Source organism: Chenopodium quinoa, unplaced genomic scaffold (genome assembly GCF_001683475.1).
Source record: "Chenopodium quinoa cultivar QQ74 unplaced genomic scaffold, ASM168347v1, whole genome shotgun sequence".
Classification (NCBI taxonomy): Eukaryota; Viridiplantae; Streptophyta; class Magnoliopsida; order Caryophyllales; family Amaranthaceae; genus Chenopodium; species Chenopodium quinoa.
Genome location: NW_018744367.1, coordinates 145,377 through 158,048, shown reverse-complemented (window position 1 = coordinate 158,048; position 12,672 = coordinate 145,377). Strand labels below are relative to the sequence as shown.

Here is a 12,672-nt window from a genome sequence, read left to right as displayed (position 1 = left end):
TCGATTTTTTTTAGGTTAGTTTTAATTGATGCAATAGGTTTGCTTATGAGCTTCATCTTTTGATAAATTGATGTTTGAGTGGTAATATGCTTACTCGAATTCGTCTATTCAATGGTTGTTGTGGAATTGTTGAAGGTGATTGATTTAGCAACTAGCCAACTACAGGTCTATAGCTCTACTAGACTACAATAATGATTAGCTTTTTACAATTGGGTTAATGCATCGGGTTTTCTAATGAGATTTGTATTTTTGGTATATTGATGTTTGGGCGGTAATTTGCTCGCCCAAATTGACCTATTTTAGGGTGGTTGTTTAATTGACTGATCTTTATACTATTTTCATGTCACTACTATTGTTGGCTAGCCATTTTACTTGTAGACTAGATGTGCCTGTGTTCTATTTTAGTCTGCTTTATTCCTAATCTGTGAAGCACGGACACGCCACATAGCAGAGGTATCCGAGTCGACACGCGTGTCCGACACCGACACGGGTAGGACACGGGGCGACACGTGTCCGACACTTCAAAATCCGTGTCCCGAATTTTTCTTAAAAAAATACTCCATGGACACGGACCGTGTCTCCATTTGACACGACCCGTTTTAACTTGGACACGCCATTTTGCTATTCCAGCCCAAATCCCTCAAAGTTTCATTGTCTCAACTCTCAAACCCTACTGCTTTCAATCTTCTCTATTTCTCGTCACTCTCAAACACACCTCAACGGCTCAACCCAAATCGCCGCCGACTGACATCGCCTGACTGTCGCCCACCATCCACCGTCACAGCGTCAGTGCGTCACTCGTCGCAACCTTAGTCATCACGAAACCCACGCACTTTAATACTCTATTCCTTCAATCCTTCGCCGACTCGCTGTCAGTGCTCTCAGCCGTCAGTCCACCGTCCACTCTAGCTCGTCGGCCGCCGGTGCTATCAGCCTTCTCAGGTAATCCTCACAATCTCTCATTCTCGTTTTAATTTGATTTCATTCCTTCACGATTTTGCTTAAATTGGCAATTTTGTATCATGGTTTTGTGGTTCAATATTCTTTTCGAGGGTGGTGAACCCCTTTGCTGTAGAAATTTGTGATGTGTTTGGGCTTTGGGATCTCATTCTCCCCTATGTCGATTATGAAAATTGTAACAGAAAATGCACTCCTCTTTTCTGAATTTTGATCATAATTAGATCCATGAATCTTTTATGTATGTGGTATTTCCTTAATTGAAGTTTGATGCCTGAGGTCTGAGGATAACAGTAGGTTTTGTAATATTCCTTGGAATAACATTAGGTATTCTAGAGATGGCCGAGCTTTCACTTGATGAACCCGAGATGGAAAGTATGACTTTTGATGATGTACTTGATGGTGAAGAATGAAACTATTAGTACTTATGTTTATTTTATTTATGATTTGTAAAACTACTTAATATTAAGACATGTATTTGGTTTGATGATTTCTTCCTATGTATGCGACTATGTTCGTACACTTTGTTTATTTACTTTGTTTAAACAGATTTGTGTGTTTTGAGGCTAAATTTTTAGTGTTTTATTGAACAGGTTGTCAAATTCTCGTTTTTTGGATATATTATATGTCTTGTTATACGCCGTACCCGTGTCCCCTATTTTTAGGATTGTCGTTTTCCCGTGTCCGTATCGTGTCCGTGTCCGTGTTCGTATCTGTATCCGTGCAACATAGTTCCTAATAACAGGCTTATGCTAGCAATTTGGACAACTTTCTGTTGGGAAGTAGTAAAAGTTGCTTGTGAAAGTGGTCTTTTTAAGTTGGTCCACACTTTGCTTGTTATGACTGTCAGTTTGAGTTTAATGAGGGTGGTGGTACATTTTTAATTTGCATAGTTCCTTGATGCAATTGGATGATGTTTGTTGTTTATCTAGACCTGTTTTCGCTATCTCTTTTTCAGGTTGGTATAGGACCATAGGCTATATTCTCCTCAAGACCTCCCTTAGTTGTGTTTTTTTTTTTTTTTTGGTGAAATTTCTTGATTTTATATTGTGGCAATGTGTTTCAGCTCATAAATCATTAATGTGATTATGTGATAATTGATTGTTTTCTGTTGTAGTATTCTCACAAAAAGAGGAAAAAGCCCCTAATAGCAAAAATTGATTTTGTAATAAGATTCATGGTGCACTTCTCTGCTTTGGCTGTCCACTGTTTATATTTTACACAATTTTCTTCATTAATCATTTTATCATTATAATTACAACATTCTAAGAAGAAACAGAGTCATTGTCCCTTCATTTGGACTCTCAGCTTCTACTCAATTGGTAAACTTGTATTCAGTTTCAAACTTTCAACATGATCTGATTTTGCAAAGAAACTTAAACTGTTTTGGGGTTGAAGGGTGGACTGAAATTGAGGTTAATGGGCATTCTTTTAATGATATTATTAGTTTTAATAACCTTGAGAGAACCCTTCTTGTATGATTTATCTAATTCAACTTTTAACTTCAATTTCAGAATGAAAAGAAAAACAACTCGAGATATTTCAAGTTTTTTTACTAAAAAAGTGCCTGCTCTAAATCCTCCTCCTCCACAAAATGATCCTCCTTTATGAAATGAACTTTTTTTATGTATTTTTTTGTTGTTCATTATACAAACTTTGACTATTTTTTGATACTTTATGCGGTCGATGGACGATGATGGGACAATCTAATAATCAAATCCTGGATCCGCCACTGCCCTTATCATCGTCAAAAGTGTTTTTATTTTAACTTTTTTATGAGACGGTTACCCTTTAGATCTAATATAGAGAGTAGAAAACATAAATATTGGTTAGACATATTACAAACCAAACCAAATTGTATAACATGACTAAAAGAAAACCAACCGTATAAGGGTATAACATGGTTTAGTTCGCTTATGCTACCAGAAATAATCTTAAACCGAAAAAAAAATCAATAAGAGGTTTCGCCTAAAACCCTTGTCGTCCTCCAAAAGCATGGACCAAAATTCGGGCCTTTAATCAATTCTCCAAATAAACCCTAGCTAAACCCCCATTTTTATTTTATCCACCATTTCTTATTATCCGCCCTCATTTCTCCATAAACCCTAAACATTGTTCAAAATTGTTAATTTTCCTTCTTCTGGGGTTTCCTTGATTCTGCACAGTCGCTGTTGACTACGGTACACCTTTCTCCCTCTCATACTTTTATTACTGAAATTGAACTCTTTTGTATTTAAACATTTGTTCTTCTCTGCATTTTTTTTAAAACTTTTTATTTGAGTACTATCATTGCTCAATTAGCACTGTATAATCTAATTATTTTTCTATATTTCTCCCCTTCTTAATTACCCTTTTCCCAATTGGACCCATTTTTGAAAAGTTCAGATTTTTGTAGTTTAAAGTTGCTAGAATTATATAAGCTTGAAATGTAAAGGAATTGATTTATGTAGAAAATGTCGAGGCCATTGGGAGTAAAAGCTGGTAAGAAAAGGAAGAAGAGAGAGGAAAAATATGATAAAGAGGAGGATGAGCAAGTAGAAATGGTACAAGAGGATGTACCAGCTGCTGCCACTATTGAGGAAACAGCTGAAGATGATAAGGTAGCAGAAGATTTGGCCGATGATATCCCCGGCATTCCGGTTACTATTACGAAGCAGATGAGCCAGCCTGGGGCGGTTTTCGTGCTCGAAAGGGCTTCCCTTGAGGTTGCCAAAGTAGGGAAGGTATGTCAATCAACAATATTTAAGCTCTATTGTTTTCCATTATGTTTATTTGTTTGTGTTGTGTGTTGCTTGGATGGGATTGGATTGGATATGTTGCAAAGATTAATTAGAGGGTTGGCCTAGATAATTGTGTTGATGGTGTTTGGGAGGGGTATTAATAGATGAACGGGAATTTTGCTGCCGTTGTTAACTGAATTCTTATGTCATATTCATATGTAATTGCAGACCTACCAAATTTTGAATTCTGAGGACCATGCCAATTTTTTGATGAAGCAAAAAAAGAATCCTGCAGATTACAGGCCATACATTGTTCATCAGGTTTATATTACAAGTTTTTATGTTACGATACACTTCATTCTATTTATTATATTTGTGCTTCTGTTGACATTTTCAGAAGGTTTCAAAGATGTATGCTATTATTGTCTTGTGTAACTGGCCGTTTTTCTGAAGTAGTTGTGATTATGAATGATATTTCAGGCTCTTCTGATGATTTTGGATAGCCCCTTGAATAAGGCTGGGAGGATTCAATCTGTGTATGTTAAAACTGAGAAAGGTGTACTTTTTGAGGTAAACCTCACGTGCGTATTCCAAGAACATATAAGCGTTTTGCTGGCATTATGTGTGAGTTATAATTATTTTGTCATGCATCTTCTTTCTATCAACTTCTATGCGTCACTCTAATTACGTGATTTGCTACTGAAGGCATGACGTGTGGTTACTCCTTAACACCCTCTCTCATTTATCATTGCAGTGCAACTGTTACAAAAGCTGAGCATATCTGCTGCTGGCAAACGAGATAAACTTTTTCGTGTGGTTAAAAATCCTGTAACTCAGTATCTACCTCTTAATTCTCGTAAGATACGTGAGATTTACTCTAAACTAGTAATCCTGTCTAATAAATTTCAGAGTTCAGATCACTTTTATCTCTATATTCCCCCCTCCATAGTCAGTGACATTTGGCTGTTCATATTTCAGGCTTTTCATTTAGCTCAGAAAAATTGGTTGACATTCAGAAATATGTGGATGTTGTTAAAGATGATTCCAATTTTGTGTTTGTGGTATGTATCAGAAGGGACTGAACTTTGTCTATTAATTCATTTATATGAGTTAAAACTTAGGTGTCTTCTAATCCTTTGCTCGTTCAGGTTGGTGCTATGGCTCATGGAAAGGTTGATGATGAGTACGTTGAAGACTACATATCAAGTAAGTTTTTCCTGAAGTTACTTATGTTGTTCGATTACTTGGGAAGCTATCTACCGGTGTTTAAATACTATGAATAATAGAGTTAATTGCAAATTTGCAACACGGATACTGTTCTAAAGTTTGCATAATTTTTTTTTCCTTAGTTTATTGCTTTTACTTGTAAGCAGATGAGGTTCCAAGTTCTATATTAATGATATTGGTTTGTGAGTTTGCTCCCTTTTTTCCCTGGCTTCCTTTACCAATCCATTTCTCTCCTTTACCCTCAATCTCTAATGGTGCCTGGTGCTCACTCTTCCTTTCTGAACCAATATTTAAATTCCACTTAATCCTTTCTTCTGCAGTTCTATCTTCACTTGTTTACCTCCTTATCGATGCTCAACATCCATTAACTATTACCAAAACAAAACATGTTGATGTCATCAATTCCTAAATGTCTTATGTGTCAAGCTCTCATTAAAAAATTTCCCTCCAAATTTACATATGATGTCATCATTTTTATTTTATTTTTTTTCTTATCATTTTATTTGCTAGAAACTAGAACCAAGTAGGTATGAAACTAAAAATCCGAACCTGACTTTGACATCAATATTGTTGTGCTTCCACTCTAAATGTACGAGCTCATTAGATAATGCAATATTTTATACATAGTATATTTTTTCTAACCATCAGTTTAGTAAATTTTAGTATATTTTCAATAACATAGTAAATATTATGATGTAGCATTAAATTATAATCATTAAAAAAATATAAAGAATGATATACATGTATTTTTTTATTTTTTTTTTATATTTATAGAGTAACAAACTTTATTTTTACAAAATAAAAAGCGAGCTAAGTCATGTTAAAAAGTTATCAACAACAAAAGATATGAAAGAAATATGAAAAAAATTGCTAATCACCACCGTGCAACGCGCGAGTACTAATCTAGTTCTAAACTATTATTGAAAACCTTCTCTCTTATATATTATGTATGCTATACAATTCTACTTAGGATTAGTTCTTAAATCCTCATTAAGGTTTATTATAAGTTGGACTTTGGGAGTTATTGAGGCATCCAGGAACTGTCATAAAAGTTAGTGGAGACATCGATAAACTCATATAGTAGTGAAGGGTTGCTGTATATTACATCATTTTCCTTCTAGTACACTGTAAATTTTATGTGCAAATGAGTAGGTTTTGGTGTCAAGTTGTCTTTCATGAATTAGACTTGCCAACCTCGGTGATTAATAATTTGTGAAAGCCCAATGGATCAGGGTGAGAATGTCTTGGGTATAGTTAATAATACTTTGTATATGAATAGTACACTATTATTTTTACTAATTTTATGGTCTTTATAAGATTTCCATTGTATATATGCTATGATTCAAACTTTTTAAGTAATTTAGGGTTCTAGTTGTTTAAACTATTTTTTATTTAAGAAAAAATAAATTAGAGCCCTCTCTCTTCATGCAAGATTGTTAGGTGCAGTGAGTCCTATCTCTACTTGTGACTAAATTAAATGTATAATAATATATAAATACTCCCATTTTTCGACTAAGCAAAATGGGCATGCTCTATTAGTTGTTTGCTTGTTTTAATGCACTCTTATGTCATCAATTTGAAATAATTGTCAATTTTCTGCATAAAATTTGCAGTCTCAGGTTATCCAATGAGTGTCGCATGGTGTATTGCAAGAATTTGTGAAGGATTGCAACATAAATGGAGTGTCTTGTGAATTCCTTGCTGAGTTAGTCTTTTAGCGAATAGCTACTGATAGTCTGAAACATAATGAACCTTCTCTTAATGAAATGAATATGCCTTAATTTTAAGTAGATACTCAATGATATCTCCATAACTAAATTCCTAATGTCATATTAGGCTATTCGCCATATTTTTGTTTCAGCATGGTGCTTCCAATGTTAGTCGCGTTCTGCTAGAAACCGAGTATGATGAGGTTCCGGAGAATTGTGGTTAAATTTTAAAAACCAACTATGCCACTGCCCCTCTTCAATCTATAAAAAAAATTATTATATTCTGTGATCTCTTCATATCTTGTTGGGTGATTTGCTTGAGTCTTCCATCCATCGGGATTTTGAAGACTTCCATCCATCGGCTCAATGAACCCTTGTGCCATCCAGCAGTATTTTATTTTTCATAATCCTTTGTAAACAATGTATAATAAGCAAAGCACTGTTGTAATTGTGGTGTTAGGTGAATGTAACTCAGCTTCAAAGTTGAAATGACACTATTTTCCTCTTGTTCCATCATTCTAAGTTTTGCGTCCCTAAAAGACTCCCATTCTTGCAGAGTATCCTGAGAATAAAGAAGACCCGCAATAGTCTTTATTGCGAGAGGAACATTTGCACACTTCTTGACTATCTCTTTGCCTACGATTGTCAAATGTGGATCCCTTTCCTCTTGTCCCTTTTTAAATGCTAGGTTTCTAAACAACTTCCAGGATTGGCTCTCGGGCAAGCCACCCAACTCGATGTCAACGTTACAGTCTTGACAAGACTTGCAAACATGAGTGCTGGAGTGAAAACCACGTAAACTACCTGCATTTCAACATTTGTTTTGTTGATTCGTTTCTTGTACGTTATATTCCTCCGAAATTAGGCGATAAAGTACACTAAAATGAATCTAGAAATGTATGTAATTTATCTTATATCTCCTTCTATTTCCTCCCGATAGGACAATTTAATTACTGGAAAGAATTCCGATCCACAATCTATATGAAAAACAAATAAATATGTACGAGTACATAAAATATATTCGCAGGACTTACCTTATTCAAGGGCCTCCTAGCATCTGCATACAAAAAGGCTCATAATCCACTGATTATTGACACTTGCAAAATAGGCATTGGTGACACTTCAAAGAGTGACAAGAAACCTATCTTCTTCTAGCTTCTTCCCTTGTATTTCCTTTCTATTTTTTTCTCAAGTCCTACAAAACTTCAAACTTTCTCTATGTTTGTAGAATGAATGAATTGTAGTTTGCAAGAAGTTCAGTAATCCAATTCGATTAATACTTTAATTAAATGGGTAAATGAAGAATTTTGTCACAAAACAAAGAAATGCATATACAAACTGACATCTAGAGTCTCTCTAAAGTCTAACCAATATTCATAAATTTAGCCATGAGCATAATCTTTTGTTTTTTTGTTGATCATTAGAAAACTGCAAAAACAACAAAATAAAATGAGTTTTGGTAAGACCCTAGGAATAATAACACGTACTAGTATACTACCTCTGTGTCTTTTTGTTTTTGAGAAAAGAAATATTTTATACTTCTATCTCACAAATAATAAGAAACGGAGATAGTATAAATATAAGTTAAATACCCTTCGCGGAAAAATAAAATAATGAGGCAATTTGAATCGCATCTTTGTCCCAGAGCCAATAATTCGATCTACCATAGTAGGAGAACACCTGTTTTAGACAAAAAAAAATATATATATATAGTGTGTGATCCAATTGGCTACATATCACATATTTAGACAAATTGTACATGTGTACTATTGATCTATTATGCGTTAGTATACATTTCTTTTGACTGAAATAAGAAGATCTAATAAAAGGATGATCATATAATACTCCACCAGTCCACTACTTCAAAGTACTTGTTTTTTGTGTTTATTTCATGCTATTATTAAGTCTTATTATGAAATGGAGGGAGTACTTGAACATGCATGTGGAGTACTCCATTCGATCCAACCCGTTCCTCAATAATACACATATACAATTTGTCCGAACATCATTAAAACTATAAATCCAATCCGATTTAGATTTGTCTTGATGCGTTTTTTTTTTGAAAGGCAGAAGGCAATTTTATTCAAATAGCAAGAGTGTCCATCTTTGAGTAGCTTAGATTTAATTATGCGTGAGTAGTTTTATTCTAGGGTTGTGAGGATCCATGAATAATATGAAGGGATGATTTATTATTGTTGATTGTTAGTGTTTTGGGTTAATTTCCTATTGATTGTTATAATGCTATGCAATTAGATTAACGCTGGTTTAATTGTATGAGTTACACAATATTGATTCGAGATTCGAGAGATGAGAATCAATATTAAGGCCTAGTTTCAATAGGTAGAATTAATTATAAATGGTTAAGTCAAGATTCAAGAGATGCGATTTAATACCGCTAAATTAATTCTGTGATTGTAATACGTAGCGAAAGCCCTTTATTATCTAGTTAATTTATGCATTGATAATTGATTGTTATCTTTCATCCTGGAATATTATTTATTGGTGAACCTATGCCCTAGACTTTGATTTATTGTTATTCTTATATTTCTTAATCGCGTTAGTTTAATTATTTCCTTAAGTATAATTCACAAAAATCACATTGGTTACTTAATAATTTAGATTATAATAATTTATTAGAAATAAAAGAACATTGTTTCCCTGTGGATTCAACCCTACTTCCCTATCTATTTTAGTTAGTGGTTTTAGGAATTACTGTTGATTAGGTGATAAGACTTTAGCCTGTCAATTATTTTGCAAGCATGTAACTATATTATTTGAGGCGTGATACAAGTTAAATAAGTATGAATCATGGAAGTACGTTTTATTTTCAAGTATCAAGAAAACATGAATTTAATAAGCAAGGCTTATGTATATTTAAAAGAGCTAAAATTAGAATTATTGAGCATGATTCATGAATTTATTTCTCACCCATTTATTATTGGTGTTGAGCCAAGAAGTTAGTTTATTAATTTACTCGCTCATGTAAGTTGAGTTTGAGTCAAGGAAGTTAAGTAGTGCATGTTATGCACCAAGGTAGTAATCGTGCAATTTCGTGCACAAAACAAGGCAAAGAACCTTAATTAAAATAAATAGTATATATGTGCTCACTAATCAATTCAAGAATGAATTAGAACTATGTGTTGATTGTTATTATGTTTGTTCTTGATTGATTGGTTGAAGTCATCACAAGTTAAATCGGTAAATCACGTAAAGTGTAAGAGGATATGCACCAAAACTCTTGAAACGTATATACCTTAAGTATGAACATATGGGAGAAGTTATGTGGTTTTATATTTAATCATAGCTTCTACAGGGGTACAGGATGTTGTACTTTCTTTTATTATTAACGCGCTGAAATTCCGTCACAAGGCGACATAGTAGGTGCCAATTGGAGTAGCTCCCTAATTGGAAGCTCAATATTTAATGTGCTATTTTTGAGGAAGGAAACCCGTTCGATGCGTAATCCAAATTTATTATCTAATAATTAATATTGCTAGTTATGAGTCAAAGGTAAGTTGACTTATGATTGTATAGCGAGCATGTTTTAATTTTTTTTTTTTTTGCTAGGACATTCATGTTAGTGTGGTGCATATGTACTCAGCTTTTGCTGATTCGTACTTTTGTGTTTGTGTTTGACTTTCCTTTGGATTGGCCCTACTATGACCCATTTATATGGTGAGCAGAGGGGTTGAAATAAAGAGGAAGTGGCAGATACTTGTTATGCTTTCTTAGTTTTATGTTTTGAATTATTGGTTATTGATTATGGAGTAACATTATTATGTTTATTTTTTTAAGTTGGTTTTTAAGAGGGTAATGTTTGAATTGGTTCCAACTTGTGAACGATTAAATTTTACTTTTGTTTTGAGGTTGTGAACTCAAGTTTTATTTTGAAAGTTGGTTTTTATTTTTAGTCTTTCGCTGTGTGACTTTGAAAAATAGCCTTAACCGTTATTACGGTGGCGGTAATATTTTGGTTATTTCCTAAAAAGAGTTTTATTTAGAGTAAAACGATTATTTTAAAAGGAGGAAATTTTCAGGGTATTACATTCCATAGTTTTCTCGAAGTGCATTCCCTTGTCTAGGCACACAAGTTTGGCAAGTCATTTTAACATGACTCCAAAGGATACCCTCGATCGTTACCTAGGGATCTTTTTTAGCTCCTATCACCCTCTCAAAAGAGATTTCTTAAATCTTCTTCAGAAAACTAAACAAAGAATTAATCAATGAGAGGTCGGCTTTCAATCTAAAGCTGGTAGGCATACACTAATTCAAAGTAACCTCGAAGCCCTCCCTTCTTATGTATTCTCCTCCTCCCTCCTCCCAACCGACATTGCGGCAAGATTGGATGCTCTCCATAAAAATTTCTTTTGGAGACAACAAAAGGAAAAGAATTATGTTCCCCTTATCTCTTGGAACACTATTTGTAAGCCTAAATCTGTGGGTGGCTTGGGGCTCCGCAAAACTCTACCTTTAAATAAAGCTTTCATAGCTAAACTAGGTTGGAAAGTACTCTCCGACCCGGATAACTTGTGGGTAAAAATTGTGAAAGCTAAATATTTGGAAAATACGTCTTTTTTCGAGTATAAACCTAGTCCTAAAGATTCCTTCATTTGGAAAATTTTTTTAGCTCAAAGTAATATCATTCATAAAGGAATTCGTTGGAAAATAGGAAACGGTAAAAAAAAAAAAATTTTGATTAGACAATTGGATATCCAACAAATGTCTGATTGAAATCATAGGACTAGATTACCACAATCTAAATTTAGATACAAAAGTTGAAGAATTTATTCTTCCAAATAGTCTATGGAATAGACTAAAATTAGCATCTATTCTGCTAGTGGCACAAATTGTAGGGATTCCCCTCCCTTCAACCACTATTAAAGACAAGCCTGTTTGGGGTCCGACCCCCTCTGGAAAATTTTCAATAAAATCTGCTAATTGGCTAGCTCATAAATTAGATCCAGACGACACTTCCTGGCCACATCATTGGTTATGGAAAGTGGATATTCCTCCAAAATTATTAATCTTCTTATGGCAAAATTTTCACAATAGCCTTAGTGTTCGTGATACTCTATTTAGACGAAATATTGTTCTAAATAACATATGCCCCTTGTGTAACCAACAAGCGGAATCCATGAACCATTTGTTTTTAAATTGTGACAAATCTTCATTCTTTTGGCTTCATCCTCTTACCTCCGCTTGGTTCAACTGCTTCCTTCCCATATAAGACCTATTCGATGCCCTATATTATCTTAAAAAAATCCGTCCACACAACGAAAATTTATTTTCTTACTTCGGAGCATTTGGAAAGAACGGAATGCTATTATCTTCCAAAGTGATAATTTTGAACCCGTTAGAATATACCACAGAGCGCTTTTTGCGTTCAATGAGTGGGAAGTTGGGAACAAAGAAGCATTATCAATACCTTTTACTCTTCAGGATCTCCAATCACATGAGATCCCCCCTTTCTTCTCTCCCTTACCAGCAGAGGCATCATCATCATCACCCTTCCTTTATTCTAGTCGCGTAGGAACCCCCTCCTCCAAATTGTTACAAACTCAATTTTGATGGGTCGGTATGTAGCAATTTAGCAGCAGCAGGCGTCATCATAAAGGACTACAAAGGTGCCCTATTTTTGGCAGCAACCTACAACCTCGGGAATACAAAGGTGTTCGTCACAGAGGCAACTTCTCTTCAGAAAGGCATAATGCTAGCGCTTCATCAGGGTGCCACAAACATCAAAATCGAAGGTGACTACTTACTCATTGTCAATGCAATAACAGGCAAGTGGTCAACCCCTTAGCAAATCCAAAACATCATTGAAGACTCTCGTGTTCTTTTGACAAACTTCGACAACTGGAGCATCAGACACGTGTATAGAGAGGTGAACTGAGCAGCAGATTGGATAACAAATGTAGGCCATTTAGTAGCAGATTCCATGTTAATTAATGATTGTACTAGCTCTAATTTAGCTTCCATACTTCAAACTGACACATTAGGGATTACCCTCGTGAGGAGGGTTTCCTAATGTTATTTCTTCTTACCTTTCCAAAAAAAAA

The 12,672-nt window shown here is 34.5% G+C and overlaps 1 pseudogene; it reads left to right on the top strand.

The window, feature by feature from the left end:
- The first annotated feature begins 3,220 nt into the window (after positions 1-3,220).
- On the top strand, positions 3,221-7,017 carry LOC110696456 (annotated as a pseudogene).
- Positions 7,018-12,672: the final 5,655 nt, after the last annotated feature.